General features: G+C 38.1%; 1 protein-coding gene across 1 annotated transcript in view; it reads left to right on the top strand.

The window, feature by feature from the left end:
* The window catches only part of PKP1 (plakophilin 1), a 47,243-nt gene extending 41,967 nt beyond the window's left edge, over nucleotides 1-5,276 (top strand). The window contains exon 14 of the mRNA XM_039329363.1: nucleotides 1,592-5,276. The gene's annotated coding sequence lies outside the window, so the exon portion shown is untranslated. The remainder of the gene's footprint in view (nucleotides 1-1,591) is intronic.
* Nucleotides 5,277-16,803: the final 11,527 nt, after the last annotated feature.

Raw genomic sequence — 16,803 nt, forward strand, 5'->3', positions numbered from 1 at the left:
TTTCTAGGCAATTTTCTTGCTATTCAGGTCTTAAGAATGGGTGGGGATGCAGGACAAGAGGTCTCTTGCAGGAAAGTGGCACTTTCTTTCTGAAGCCTCCAAAGGACATTTTTTCTCTCTTGTTTGATTAATTTACACATTACTTCTTTTGCAAACCTTTTAATAAGACATAGGCTATAATATTGCATTATTGTTTATTAATACTAATGTAGCATCTTTCAGAAAAATTGTGTCATTCCTTTACATACATTTTCAATTTAAAGCCTAATATATAAGCACAATATCTAGCAATAGCACTTAGACTTATATACCACTTCACAGTGCTTTACAGCCCTCTCTAAGCAGTTTACAGAGTCAGCATATTTGCCCCCTACAATCTAGATCCTTATTTTACCAACCTCGGAAGGATGGAGGGCTGAATCAACCTTGAGTCAGTGGGAATCGAACTGCCAAACTGCTGGCAGTTGGCAATCAGCAGAATTAGCTTGCACTACTGCATTCTAACCACTGCGCCACCATGGATCTTGTACAAAATGTACAAGAGAAACAAAAGGTGCATAAATGCATGACTTCAGATTTTCTCAGACTATAAGGAACAATCAGAAATGGATTGAGGCTTCTTAGCAGACAAAAACTACCCCAGTTTCTATTGGCAGGGTTCTCATAACTGCCAACATCTAACTACAAAACATATCACAAGAAGCAGCTCTATACAAAACTCAGTTTCAAACAGGAGATGTTTGAGATAACAGGACATAACAAAATGCCATTATCAGTATATTGTATTGAAGAAAGAAAAAAATCTGTGAAGCAGTTCCTACATGGAATATTGAAGAAAATTGTTAGTAGCACATCTTAACAAGCTAGGGCTTTATCTGCACAGAAAACATAAATGAATTGATTATATAGAAAATCGGTATTGAATACAAACCTATTCTTGATGGGATGGAAGTTGTGATGAGAAGCTGATTGGAAGTGCGAAAGGAGAATAATTAGATAATTGGCTGTAGATAATTTGGCAAATATTCTGAGCAGTAGCCAAAATACAGTAATTAATGAGCAGCTTGGTTCTAGTGCAAGGGTGGTAGCTGCCAGATAAGGCCCCCAACTGGATAAATTCCAGTCGCCATTTTAGCCAGTAGTACCCCCAAAATTATACAGAATGAAATTTCCTGCATTGGAAAATGAAGCAGAATATGTGATTTAAGCCTTCAGTAATCATCCTCTCTATTAAAATGCTTAAATAATTTCCCATCCACCCCAACATCAAAAGAAGGAAAAAATAGCCAAAATCCGACCCAATCAACCTGTCATCTATTGCCCACTATAGCCCATGATGGGCAAAAGAATGAGAAAAATAGCATTCTTAGTTGCAAAAGATAAGCAGCGTTTATTTACAGCCCCAATGTCTAAGATAAGAGCTAAAAGATAGAAGGAAATTGTTTCATTGATCTTTACCTGTTGCTCACCTCCCAGGTGTTCTAGAATGCATTAAAAGGTAGGAGATAATAGATCTCAACCAATCAGTATGGAAGTGGGAGGAGCTATGAAATGATTACATTTGAAAAGATTTTCCTTCTTTTTTTTTCAGAGCATGTCACTGGTTCCTGTCTGGAGTCTTCAATCCTCATGGAATTAGTTAGGATGTTAAAAGACTTACAGTATTTGGAAAGTTCAACTAAGTTGTAAAATTAGGGATGAAAATTGTATTGTCTGATATAAGTATCTTAAAATGTTTTAATGGATATTTTAAATATATTTTTCTCTTTTGTTAAACTGGGAGGCTGGTTGTTAATGTTATATAAAAGCCAACTTACCAAAAATTGGGATTTATAGTTTTGAATGACATACATAACAACTTAGGCATCTACTTCCCTAACCAATATCAAGTCAATATATTAGGGAATGCTAAGGAAATAATGCCTAACTGCAACTTAATTTGTTAAAAAAGCATGATTTTTTTTCTATGTGTGTACATTTTTAGCTATCATTTTGGTAGACAGGCTACTCCTAATTTTGGATCTCTAGATATTGTTGGTTAACCATTCTCATCATCCAAGATCAATAAAGATGCTTTGAATGATGGAGGGCCCTTGGGGAAAAAATTGGCAAAGAGAAAAACATAGTTTTATTTGATTATTGTCAAATAAAACATTCATGTTCTCTCCCTCTTCTTCCGTCCCCTCCCTCCCTTCTCCCCTCCCCCCCTCTCTTCTTCCCTCCTTCCTCTTTCCAAAATATGCTATTTGGGAATATTTTCCATAGAGTTCAGTGGGGTTTACTGCAATAGAAATGCCTACAGAATGGCACCCTAAGGCCATTTTTCTACAGCCATAGGCCTTATTGGTGAATAGCAGATATCATTTTTTATTCATGCCCATATCAATTAATTTCTGTAAAATTAGTAACATCTAACATGTTTATTTCATTTTTCAGTAGCCATTATATATATATATATATATATATATATATATATATATATATATATATATATATATATATTTAGTGACACATTATATCTTTTTATTGATGAATTTCTATTCCCTCGATGCCTCAGTAAGGGAACCCTCCATTGCAACCCCCAGAATTCTGATAATACCAAATAGAGGGAGCCTGTCCAAATTTTGTTTTCATGGGTTCCCTTCTGCATTCATTCTTTTCTCTGCTTTGCTTTCATATTTCTAATTATTGCTAGACTTTTTTCTCTGTAGATCCTTTAGATGTCAAGAAGCAAATTCACATAAGAGAGGTTTCTCCTGAAGAGGTTCTTAATCTTTGTTTTTCTGCTATATATGAACAGAGTTCCTTCCTATAGATTTCGAAAATACCTTACTAGATTTACCCATAGCTACAGACTTCTGTATGACTCTCAGATAGTATGTCTCACAAAAATGTATCTTTGCTTTTTTAAAAAAAAACTTATCAGCTGAATGTGCCTGCCAAGATTATAAACTCAGAAAGAAGATAAGAGAGGTAATTTTATCCTTTCAGTGTCTTAAATGGAAGCCTAATGAAATTATGTTATTAACAAGTTATTAAATAAATAGACAGGATTTTAGTACATTGCAATGTTTCTGATAGTTCATCTTGACTAATGGACATGGATATGAAAGGAAAATGATAGCATTTTTTTATTTTTTAATAATCCAACTATTAGGAATGTCCTTTGTTTTCCAAATAATATTTCAGTCTTTTGTCTTCATGAAGACATTCCATAAGAGATAAAGAGATAATGCATAATCCAGTGATATGATGTTATTGTCCTTTGCCTTGTTGTTGAAAATCTTTATTCAGAAATGAATGTCAGAACGTTAATAGAGCCTTGCCTAGCTTAATTTGCTATTTTTGCACTGGCTTATCAGATATTGATAGGAACCCCACAATCGAGACATGAACCCAAGATTGCTATTTCATAAATGTTCTTCAGCAGTTAGTATATAAAAGTACTGTGATACTTAAAATAACACATAACCTTTATGACTAGCTGTTGTTCGTAGTGTTTTATATGTTATATCCATGAACATATAAATGTTATATCCATTTAATTTTTTTACAAAAGTATTGAATTCACAGTCATAAATACTGGGTCTTAAGATAGCTGATTCTGTATGCTGCTTCCTTTTATTATTTGGGGTTTTCCACAATTCAGCATAAAATAATTTTCCTTATCAAAACAGCTTAAAAAAATTGGAAAAGATATTGGAATTCAGTAAACTTGAACTCAGGAGAATAAGTTAAATATATTCAGGATGGAACAGAGGAGTTATTAGAAAAGTGAACATTGTCTAAATTTAAATAATGTAAGGAAATGTGTTCTGAATAGAGAAGCTAAAGCCAGCATGGAATCAGGGATTGGAGAAAGCACACAGCGATGAAGTTTGGGAAAGGACGATCAGGTGAGAAGAAGGCTGAGAGGAAGGAGACTGAGATAGGTATAAAAATGGAGAAATAATGGTGCCTTGGAACTGCAACCATGAAGGATTGGAAAATTTACATATCAGTTTGAAATAACCAATTAAATCTTTTGACAGCAGATATCTGTGTTGACTGTATTCCGTTTTAATGAGATCAATCAACAGTAATTAGTTACATCAATATAAACAATCAGTACCAAATTTAGAGACCCAGGATAAAATTGTTCCTTAGAGGTCATGGAGTGAATATGATTACAACAGCTCTTGAAATAAGAACTACCCATCTGACATATATACTGTTGTTTTAGCACATCCTGGGAAATTTAAATTGTGGTGCTGAAAGTTGTCTCAAAACACAGTGAGGAAGGCCTGGAGCAGGTTTGTGGCAATGCTGGTTTTGGTTAGGAATGACAGCAGTTCATACCAATAAACTAGTAATAGGCCTGCTGACACTTTCTTACATAGGAACATATAATTAGGTATCCACACATCAGATTGGTTAGTAAGCTTCTAAAAACATTATTTCAAAACCCTAACAATAATAAGAATAATATTGGGATCCAAAACTGATTCGCAATTCTGAATTTAAAGCAGAATTTGATTCTTTTAGTCAATGATGAAATTAGCATGAACTATCATTGCTATCCAAGTATCCATTGCTACTTTTAGAACAAATTTTATAATTGTTTAATTCATATGATAAGACTTTTATATTACCAACTGCAGTATTTAGGACAACCTTCCATAATGGCTTAATTAATCCTGTAACTTATAGTGAAAAGAATCTGAAGAGTATGGGGAGGGGGCTTAATACACTGGAACAATTATATCAAAAGCTTTGTTTCGCTCATACCACTGAGTCTTTTTCCCACTTCTGCATGCAGTTAAAAACATAAATCTGTTGTACATATAATTTGTGATTGGGCAAAATTGTTTATGGAGACCGACCAAACATAACCTTTGGCCTGACTACATAAAAGCCAAATGTAAGAGGCAGTAATGGTATGGGATTTGACTAATTGTAAATAAATGCTAGTTGCTATAATTTCAACATAGAAAAGGCACCTATTTTTTTCAACAGGGCTTCTTTGTTTTAAGCCTTGTAAAAAGCCAATAAAATGATGTATTAAATGTCCAGTGCATCATTTCAGAAGACTTGTGTACACAATCAAAACTTTTGCTAACATTTTTGTTGTAATATTTGCAGTCCTTTTTCTAATACCTATGCAAAACTGCATGAACTATTCTGTAAAATACATGTGCAAGAATCCCATATTATCGTTGTTTTTCTGGTACTATATGTGTATTTGCTTCATTGGAACATCTAAAGTCAATAAAGTACTGAAAGGTCTCTTAATTTTTCACTTTGACTGTTTCTTACTTCTGCCATGAAATATATAAATAAAAAAAACACTTTGGATATGTAATATTTCATTAAAATTTTCATTTTAATATGAACAACATTCAATCTTTATTAAAATCCAATGTAATCTCTGAAAATATATGTCAATGCAAAAAAGGATGTCTTTTAATGGAAATAAATATTGTGTCTTTCATCAGGAAAACATTTTACAAGAAATCTCCATATAATTTTCTTCTATCATTACCCATTACCCTAACATCTTAGATTAAATCAATCTAGTTCTGGTTTATCAGAACCAAGTTGCTCAGCAAGTTTGCCTTAACTAATATTCTGACAAATTTTTAACTAAATCTCTACAACAGGATAGTTCCATATTTTGAATTTGGAGATAAATCCTAAGCTTTTTCATGAAATTCTGAGGTATTGTGAGGAGGTTTCTACAGTCACCAAATGGCTAGATGGCCATAAAGCACTAATTACTTTAACAGCAAAACTTTTCTACCCCACCTTTTCTTCTGTCCCTGCCAGAAGACTATCTAATACTCTTGAGTATCTAATCTTACATTACTTTTTTAACTGGGAAAGTGAACACTCTCCCAAGCAAAATGCTAGGCTGCTGACATCTCCCAGTATTTTTTATGACTGTTTGTGACACCTAAATCTGTTTGTACCCAGATTATAGAGGCTGCCACTTTGCTACTTGCTAGAGTTTTATTATTTTTTTTAAATAGAACTTTAATATAACTTTTTTTAATAGAACTCTTAGCCATGTCAAAGTGTTTGAAAAACATGTAATCTATTTTCTAAAGATTTTCTTTAGAAAATCTATTTTTTAAAGGTCATGGACTTGACCTGGACTAAATCAGTGATGTTCATACTGTTAATTCTGTTAAGAAAAATTTAAATGATGGCATGAAGAAGACAGATTATACATTGCATCCCGACTCATTATTTTAGTTTATGAAGGAATTTTATTGACAGTTGTCAAGTTCCTGCCCAGAAAATGAGAGCTCATCTTGAAATATATCTAGCTTCATCCAATTGCCTGATTTCAGGTTATAAAATATATTGTTTGTTTTTGACTTAGCATGTTATGTGCACGCAGCCATATGGCTTGCAAACTATGGTTTATGGTTGAGCATGTTCTGCAAACCCAGCCAGTTGATGTTTATCCAGTAATGCTAGTTCACAGCTCTTTTCAAGCCAAGGTTCACTTTTGGCTTTAGAATAGCATTCAAGAGGCTGCACCCTAGAAAAATTAATGGGACCATCATAAAGAAGAGGGTGAGTCTAGGAATAAGCTTTATTTGAATTAATGTTATTCAATAAAATTAAATAACATTATTATCTATCATGTAATGTTTTCCCCTTTGATTAATTTCAATATTACAGATTAATTGTACAGTAACTTTTGCAAATACTTTAGCATCTGAATTCTAGGATTTGGCAGTCAGTATGGATTTCTGGGCCTCAGATTGCCCATCTCTGTTTTAAAGTATGGCCAAACCAACCATGCCACAATGTATTAGCCCAGCTTTCCCAGCTAGGAAAAGGGAACTACTGGCCTACAAAATTCTGTAATTTTGTCTGCCTGTCTTCTATCACAGAATCATCAAATTATCATAAAATCATAGGACTGGAAGGAGGATGGTCTTCTAGTTCAACCCCCATCCCAAGTCAGGAATCGTTATACCATCCCAACAAATGATTGTCTAATCTTTTCTTGAAACCACCAGTGATGGAGCACCCACAACTCTGGAAGGCAAGCTGTTCCATTGATTAATTGTTCTCACTGTCAGGAAATTTCTCTTTTCCAGGTTGAATCTTCCCCCCAAACAAGCTTCCACCCATTGCTTCTTATCTTACCATCAGGTGCTATGGAGAATAAATTGATGCCCTCTTCCCTGTGACTGTCCTCAAGTATTGAAAGATTGCTACCATGTCCCCCCGGAGCCTTCTTTTCATTAGGCTAAACATACTTAGTTGCTTTAGCTGTTCATCATATGATTTAGCCTGCAAATCTCTGATTAACTTTGTTGTTCTTCTCTGCATTCTTTCTAGGGTCTCAGCATCTTTTTTATATCATGCTAATCAGAAATGGATGCACTATTCCAAATGTGGACTTACTAGTGCAGTACTAGTGCGGTACTATCACTTCACATGATCTTGATGTTATCCCTCTGTTAATGCAGCCTAGAACTGTGATTTCCTTTTTGGCAGTTGCAGCACACTGCTGACTCATACTTAATTGTGATCCACTAGGACACTTAGATCTCTCTCACAGATAGTACTATTAGCCAGGTACCTTCTACTCTATACCTATGCATTTTATTTTTCCTTCATAAGTGTAGGATCTTACTTTTCTCAACACTGAAGTGCATCTTATTTGTTGAGGCCCAATGTTCAAGACTGTCAAGATCCTTCTGAATCTTGAGCCTATCTTCTAAAATGTTGGCAATTCCCCCCATATGGTGTCATCTGCAAATTTAATGAGTTCCTATGTAAGCTCCTTACCACTGCTTTTTTTTTCAAGAATCCAATTCTGGTTATATGCTGGATCTTCTTCTCACCATAAAATATTCATTTTCCATAGACTAAAGGCTTAAATCCAGTGTTGTCAGTTCTTTTGGATATATTCAAACATTATCTGAAGCTCTTCCTTGTATGACACAATACTACTCAGAAAAGGAGAATGCCCTCAACTGAGAGAATTGTAAATATTAATTGTGTGCACACATTTGGATAGGGAGTGGTGTCAGGACTTTGGATATACAGTGATAAGAAAGTGCTGTGTTAGCATCTTTTGGAAAGATTTCTTATTTTTCTTACCAAACTGGCTTATAGGCACCAGTTGCTTGTGGAGACATGACAAGGAACATATGTAAACATAAATTAATGCATCCCTATCAGCTGCCCTCCATTTGCTCTAGATTGCATCTGGTTTCACTCCAAGGACTGGAGGGATAATTGGATTGATGCTACACCAAAGCTTGAAACCTGTAGCTGCGTGCATTTTGTGATAATGCAAATCCCAGGAGATAGTCATAATTTCAGTGTGCTTGAATGTAAGAAAGGCTGTCCACAATTGTTTTGTTTTCCTGGCTCTATAAACATCGATGGTTACAGTTGTATTTGGTTGCATATATATTTATTTCATATTGTTTTAATTGCTTTTAATTTGGTTTTATGCTCTATGATGTACACTGCTCAGAGTCATTTGTTGAGATGGGCATCTATAGAAATAAAAAAAATAAATATATACATTTTTCATATGAGAATTCTGTATTGAGAGAATACAACAGAAGTCTTACTACATTAGTTCATTGCCCTGCAGGAAATAAAATAAAACAAGACTGATTTGCATCTTCTTTGCTGTCGTTTGCTATAACAGATTATATCATCCACCCACCCACCCCCACACACTTCATATACAACTACAGGTATTATTTTTAAGAAGGCATTATAAGGTAAATTAGTCCTATAATTTAGCAGTGAGATTTGCTCAGTTCATTGTGTGGAGGGGGGAGGCAAAATGGAACAAATTGCCATGTCCATTTTGCCATGGCTAATTCACTGTGGCTGTCAACACTGCTAACATTGGATGTTCTTGCTTTTGACAACAGATGGAAATGCAGCCATTTTTCACTATTGCTTTTAGAGTTAGTTGATGCTAGGAGGAGGAATGTGGATGAGAGTCCAGCTAGTCATAACAATAATAACTCAGCTATGGGAACCCAAGGTCATTGAGCCCAGAGTTGATAGAGTTTTGGCGGGCTGGAGAGCTGGGGAGAAAGTCCACGCTTCAAGCTAATTGAGGAATGTGATTTATGACTGTTTATTGGAGGAAGGAATTGTGCTTTATTACTTTGTATCCAGGAGAGGGGGGGTTAGTTTTTGGTTTTGACTATGTCATGTCAATAATTTGTTTCTCGAATAAAAATGAAGAGTTTCATCTGTTGGAACCATGACATTAAACCAAAAACTACAATTTTTACCTAACTATCTTGGGGTCCTGAGCCCCAGTCATTGTCCCTTGAATTGAGGGATTCACCAACAAAGATTCGGGGAAGATCTCAACATGGAGAAGGAAGGAGCACCTGAAACCAGCACTCCGGCAGTGGCTGCTACCTTAGAGGAGAGAGCGCAGGCCAGCACGCTGGTGGAGAAGGAATTTTTTCAGGTCTCTCAGATGGGGGCAAGACCCAAGCTGTGAGGACAGCTGATCTGATCGTTGGAATAGACCTTACCCAGTGGAGACTCCAGACACCTTGAGACAGCCTTGCCGCAATCAAGTGCTTTGAAGGTGACTGAGGTCAAGCTGCAAAGAGGGGCTTCCCACAAGTTGCATTCCCCAGACCGGTGGAGAACCATGAAATTGAATACTGCTGAGGATTCAGGTGAGTGAAAGTACCTGTCTGCAGTCCATAGTCAATCAGTGGAGAAGTTGGTGGAAAGATTTGAGGAGCTAGAGATGAAAAGTGGAGAACAATCCTGCCATTCTCCATACATGAGTGATCAAGATGATCGGCGAGGCAGCCATCAACTCATGCCAAGGGGAAGCCTTGTGCAGGTCAAGCAGCTTCCTGTGCAGGTCAAGCAGCTTCCCTGTCCTCAAAGCCACCTACCATGGCCTCCAGCCCCATGAAGAAAGACAGCTCCAGTCATCACCCCTCCAAAAGCCCAGATCGCTGCCAGTAAGATAAGAGCCCGAGCCGTCACCACGACAGCCAAAGCCCGGATCAACATGCTTACTGGCCACCCATCCTGGGACCCATACAGCAATGGGAGATGTCGCAGCCCCCATAGATGGGAGGCCAGCAGTCGTGGTGGTGCAGCAACCAAACTGGGGATGGCCGCAGCCCCCATATGTGCAGCAGCAGATGGGGGCCTTGCAGCAACCGGGGATAATGCAACCACCAGAGGATCAGCAACCGCTGGGAGTACAGCAGCAGCAGGGGGGCTGACTGCCATCTCCTAACATGCGCTGAGGGGCCCATAACCAATGGGGATCCAGCAACAACCACCTCCAGGGGGGATGACACAACTATCCACAGGTCAGCAGCAGTGGAGGTGGCAACAGCCCCCACACATGCAGCAACCACTGGGAGGCCCACAGCAACTGGGGGTGCCATTTCAGAAGCCGCTGAGACCATTGAGGGTCATACAGCAATTTGGGATGCCACATCCACTAGCAATGCAGCAACAGCCATGGGGGTGGCAACAGCACCCAAATGTGCAACAACTGCTGGGTGACCTGCAGCAACTGAGAATGCATCAGCCACCATGGGAAGGCCAGCAATAGTTGGGGTGCAACATCCACAGTAGGGAGGCCAGCAACCACCGGGAATGCAGGGTCCCTGGAGGAGTGTAGCAACCACTGATGGCACACCTCTTAGAGCAACCTTCGATAGAGACCTGGAGAAATTGATCTTTTTACTCAACCAAGTGCATTCTCATTTGAACCGCTGTGCCTACTCTACCCGAACCCAGCCGGTACAGACTTACTATGAAGTAAAATGTATTCTTGATTCAAGAATTTTTAAAGAGAAATTGTAGTACTTAGTGCAATGGAAGGGATATCCGTTGTCTGAGGCCACCTGGGTGAAATCTAGCAATGTAAAAGCTGACAGACTCATTAATAAGTTCTATAAAAAATACCTAACAAACCAAGAGGCAACCCCTAACCTGTGCATTTGTGGATTTGAACTTTTTGTAAGGGGGGCCCGGATGTCAATGCTGCTAACATCGAATGTTCTTGCTTTGACAATAGATTAAAATGCAGCCAGTTTTTACTATTCCTTTTAGAGTCAGTTGATGCTAGGAGGGGGAATGTGGATGAGAGTCCAGCTAGTCATAACAATAATAAGTCAGCCGTGGGAACCCAAGGTCATTGGGCCCAGAGTCGATAGAGTTTTGGTGGGCTGGAGAGCTGGGGAGAAAGTCCGCGTTTCAAGCTAATTGGGGAATGTGATTTATGACTGTTTATTGGAAGAGGGAATTGTGCTTTGTTACTTTGTATCCAGGGGAGGAGAATTTAGTTTTTGGTTTCGAGTATGTAGTGCCAATACTTTGTTTCTTGAATAAAAGATTCTTTGAGGTAAACAATGCCTCGAAGTTCTTTTGAAGAGTTTCATCTGTTGGAAACATGACAGTGGCCATCTCACTGTGGCCATCTCCCTCCGGCCAATTTGCCACAGCCATCTCGCCATGGCCAGCTTGTCACAGGACAACTTGCCATGGCATAACCCAATATGATAAATGTTATCCCCATTATTTCTTTGACGTTAATGGAACAAAAATGGAAATAATGTAGAAGAAACAGTAGTGAATAACATTTATTCCACTGAGCTATCCCATGTGGATTGTCCCACAGTGAGTTGTCCCATGGCAAATTGGCCATGGTGAGTTGTCCTATAGCAAATTGGCTGTGGTAAGTTGGCCATGGTGAGTCGGCCATGGCAAGATGGTTGCAGTGATTTGGCTGTGGCAAGTTATCTAGATCCATGGGAGGAGGGAGTTGCCGCAGCTGTAGCCCCTTGGATTCTGTCTCAATGCTGTATTCACTGTACCATCCATGGAAGAAAGCCCACTTGCTAGTGTTAATATAGTGTTCACTCATTGAGTGATCCTTGTCTCAAGTAGCAAAATGCCTTGCATTCACCCAGGATGAGAATATTGCATCATATACAGGAAGATACAAAATCAAAAAGTAAAATTTACCAAATTAGTCAATCTTAGAATCATGGTATCATTGAATTAGAAGCCCCCTCCCATACACACAGATTTTGTTTTCTGTTTACTTTTTATATTACCAAGCTAAATAAAAATGCCTGCTTTAAAAGAGGAATGCTCCTTTCTATGATAATTTAGCATTAATTTTCCTCTTGATAATGAGATATTGTTAACTGGTTTAAGCACTAAACATGGAAGTTTTAGTCCCTTCCCAGTGCACTAAGCATGGACAACATGTGAAATTCCAGATGTTATTGAATGGTGACTCCCATTATTGCTGCTGCACAGACTGATGGAAATCAGAATTCCTGACTTTGGGGGCTTGTGCTGCCCTGCTCCCACACACACATGCATGTACAGCAAGAGTTCCACAGGTATTTATTCAAACTCCCAAACAGGTTCCTAGGAAAGAACCCCCATTGTGCAGGTCCAAATTCCAAGATCAGCACACAAGAGTCACTGGATAACAGTCCAAAAGGCACACATAAAGTCCAGGAAAGCAGTCCATGATTTCAATGGGTCAGGATATATGGCACAAGCACGCCAGGCATAGAACTGGGCATGTTGGTCCAGCAACATGCAAGTCCTCAGGGTGGGATTAAGTAGGCAATGCTGGTGCAGCCCTTCATGAGAGGTGAGGTTGCCTCCTCATGAGTAGTCTAGCTGATCAGCATTGTACCTATATCCTTTCTGCTCTATGTGTCCTAGGATCAGGAGTTGGTGTGGACTCCACCTCCTCTTCATTGCTAATGGGCAGTGCTGCTCCCTTGCCTCATCTTGAGAATGGGTGTCAAACTCAATCACATCACATGACATATCATGAGGTATTGTGACTTTTTTGCCTTTGCGGAACCAGGGTGGGTGTGGCCCGCCAGTTTGATACTGGTGACCTGGAGCCTCCTGTCCAACTTGCTGCAGCTGAGACTTGCCCCGCTTAACCTGCCGCTAGTCCGACTGACCCAGCTGATGATGCTCCATGAGCCCTGATCCTGACCAACACTTGGCTCCATGCTTTCCTCTGCAGACTTGAACTCACCCTTCTCCTCTGAACCTGCATCTGAAGAGGGTTCGGGGTCAGATCCATGACAAGACCATGTTATCCATTCCTGTGCTAAAAGAATATAGTGATAATAATATAATAATAATCTCTTAAAGCTTGTTAAACTACAGTATAAATCAGATTTTATGTAAGTGACTGTAAGGATAATTATGGATATGTTTGATTTATATGTTAAAGATGTTTCTCAGCCGTGATATTTTTATCTAATGCAGTTAAATTCATTTTAATTTCAGCTTCCCTCAACATCTATTCCACTGTATAGAGATATTGCTTCACACAGCCTTTAATAAGCCCTCTAAAGTTTGATCTGTTCATTTAGATATCCAGTTCTAAGAATTCAGTAAGATTTAAACAGTACACTGATAAGATAGTACTAGGAATAAAGTCATACAGTTTAATTGATATATTGCAATATCTAACTGGACAACTACATCAGGAGTCCCCAACCACTGGTCTGTGGCTCGGTACAGCATCATAGTGCATTGGAAACCGAGCTGTGCAAGTAGCGGGCAAGCCCACAAAGCTCCATTTATGCAAGCAGTGGGCACACATACAAAACCATCCCTTCTTTCCCCCCTGCTGCTGTTAGTCTGTGAAGCTGGAAAGGTTGGTGACCACTGAACTACGTGACACACTTTATTATATAAAGGGTCAGCTATAAAAGCAAAGATGTGGTGATTTGTGGGTGTGACATACAAGTTACAACTGTCAATCACAAGTCAGGAAATGTATAAAAATTATTGCCAGCAATCCTGTCAAATGTTAAAGGCCCCCAATATATAATGTGTTGTATTACACTGTGTTAGCTTTAGTGACTATCTACCATGATAGTTGTTAAATTTCAAATGTATTGTGAATAAATTCCAATAGATTCATAATACCATATTTACACTGAAGTAATGACTTATTCAGGAAGAAAACATGTATAAAATGCAACATTTTGGGTTGCATATACAAGCCTTAAGAATAAAAAACAAAGAGTTCTGGGTTAGATGTTGGTGGTTGTCTAAGACCTTGAGAAGAATTAGTTGTAAAAATATAGGAATGGTGAAGTTTGCAATCAAAAAGTGACAAAACTGAACATCAGTGACATCATTTGGCTCAGTATTTGCAAAGCAGGGTTGACAATGCAATACAACAGTGTTTCCCAAAGTGTGGTACGCGTACCCCCAGGGGTACTGGAAGAGTTTGGTGGGGATACGCGTTGCACCGGAGTTTAGTGGGGATCACGTGGGAATATCCACTGCACCGTGCTTAGCTGCGCCCACAGAACAAAGAAAGAAATAGGCGTGTATCGCAGTTTTTACATGGGAACTGGGGCCATCATACATCGTATCGCAACTCATTATGACGGGAACTTCTGCGCATCCTTCACGCAGCTCTGGTTCGGCCATTTTTAAACTGCGAGAACATTAACAGTTAACGTTGAGCCTCGGAGCTGTTTAAAAGCCGGAGAATTGCAGTGTTATCAACGGTTAGACAGTCTTGTGAGGCGTGACACGGCGTGAATATACTGCACTTCGTTATAGAGACAACTTACTTCTTTAATAGTTAGTTCCGGGTGCCTGTTATCGTGCTTTAGTAAGTTCCACTGATTTTGATTATTTTTATAAAATACAGTTTTTATCCCTAACAGAGATTATGGATCGCTGGTTGAAATCTGGAACTACTAAACCGAAAGAAAGTCTTGATTGTAATAGCAATCAACGAACAGGAAATAATGAATTTAACGACGAATCAATTTCAATTCTGAAAGAACCTGTTAAGAAAAAAGCAAGGAAAACTCGCAAGTACGACAAAGAATATCTTAAATTTGGATTCTCATGGACTGGAGATGAAAATGAGCCTATTCCACTTTGTGTCATTTGTTTTAAAAATCTAACAAATGAAAGCATGAAACCATCCAACTTAAAGCGCCATTTTGAGACAAACCATAATCAGTACAAAGATAAACCCATAGATTTTTTTGAAAATAAACTTAAGGGTTTAAATCAGTCTCGAAAAGTAATGCAGGGTTTGATGGGAGGTGACAATCAAAAAATACTAGAAGCTTTGTATCGCATGTCACTTTTAATTGCCAAATGTAGTGCAGCGGAAACCATTGGCGAAATTTTAATCAAGCCTGCAGCCAAGATAATGGCAGAAGTAATGATAGAAGATAGAGCAAAACAAACTTTTGACCGCGTTCCTCTCTCAGATAATACAGTTCATCGACGAATCATTGATATGTCTAATAATGTAAACCAGATGTTATTATCTGATATTTCTCAAAGTCGTTATTATGCATTGCAAGTCGATGAGTCCACCGACATTGCAAATTTTGCAAATCTTATGGTGTTTGTTAGATACGAAAAAAATCAAGAAATTCATGACGACTTTTTATTTTGCCAGCCTTTATTAGGTCACACAACAGGAGAAGATATCTTTAATGTTATGAATACATTTATGCAAGAGAACAAAATTGATTGGAATAGATGTGTTGGAATAAGCACAGATGGAGCAAAAAGTATGGTCGGAATTAATAAAGGACTCATTGCAAGAATTCAAAATGTTGCTCCAAATGTCATATCCACACATTGTTGAACACGTAAGATGCCTGCTGATCTACAGAAAGTTCTGGATGAAAGCGTGAAAATCATTAACTACATTAAAAGCCGCCCTTTGAATGCACGACTTTTTTCACAAATATGTGAAGTCATATCCAGCTGCTTTTTCATACCGATGTTCGTTGGCTATCTCGGGGAAAAATTCTAAACCGATTGTTCGAACTTAGACATGAACTTCAATGCTTTCTTAATGATAGATTTGAGTTGAGAAATTGTTTACATGACTGGAAATGGCTTTGTAAATTAGCATACTTAGCAGATATATTCTCTGTTTTAAATTGCCTCAACTTATCGTTACAAGGCAAAGAAATTTCATTGTTTCACGTTCAAGATAAAGTGAACGCTACCATCGCAAAACTAAATTTATGGCAAAAGAGAGTTGGTAATGGAGAAGTAGACTCGTTTCCCTCTCTTCATGAGTTTATAACAAGTTCGGCTACTAAAATTGAGGCTGATACTTTGAAATGCATAATACAGCATTTGGAGAGTTTGCAAGTTGGCTTGAAAAACTATTTCCCTGATTTAAACGAAAATATTGAATGGATAAGATATCCGTTCAACATTAACACAACATCCATGCCAGAAGGTTTGTCGCATGCGGAAGAAGAGCAATTGTTGGAGTTAGCTTTGGACGGATTCTTGAGAAATAAACATAAGGAGTGTACTTTAACATCATTCTGGTTACAAATGCAACATGTGTATCCGGTTTTAACAGAAAAAGTCCTGAAATACATCTTGCCTTTTCCAACTTCATATTTATGCGAAGTTGCTTTTTCTGCATTTGTAGACATTAAGTCGAAAAAAAGGAACAGACTATTGGATGCATCTCAGATTAAAATTAACAACCAGGGAACCAAATTATGATGATCTGTCATCTCAACATAAACAATTTCATCCTTCTCATTGAATCAAATAAATGTTCTTTTTTTTATTGAAAATTTTAAAAATTTTACAAAACAAATCCCCTTCCCAACCCCCCCCCCCACCCTCCCATACCCTCCCCCAACTCCCCAAACCTCCCTAACCCTACCCTAGACCTCCCAGAGTTGATTACAGGCTTATCCAAAATGTTTCAAAAAAAAAGAAAAAGAAGAAAAAAACTTAAAACACCTATAAATCCTAAACAAA

The sequence above is a fragment of the Crotalus tigris genome, unplaced genomic scaffold (assembly GCF_016545835.1).
Source record: "Crotalus tigris isolate CLP2741 ecotype Arizona unplaced genomic scaffold, ASM1654583v1 scf7180000024396.1518868, whole genome shotgun sequence".
Taxonomy (NCBI): domain Eukaryota; kingdom Metazoa; phylum Chordata; class Lepidosauria; order Squamata; family Viperidae; genus Crotalus; species Crotalus tigris.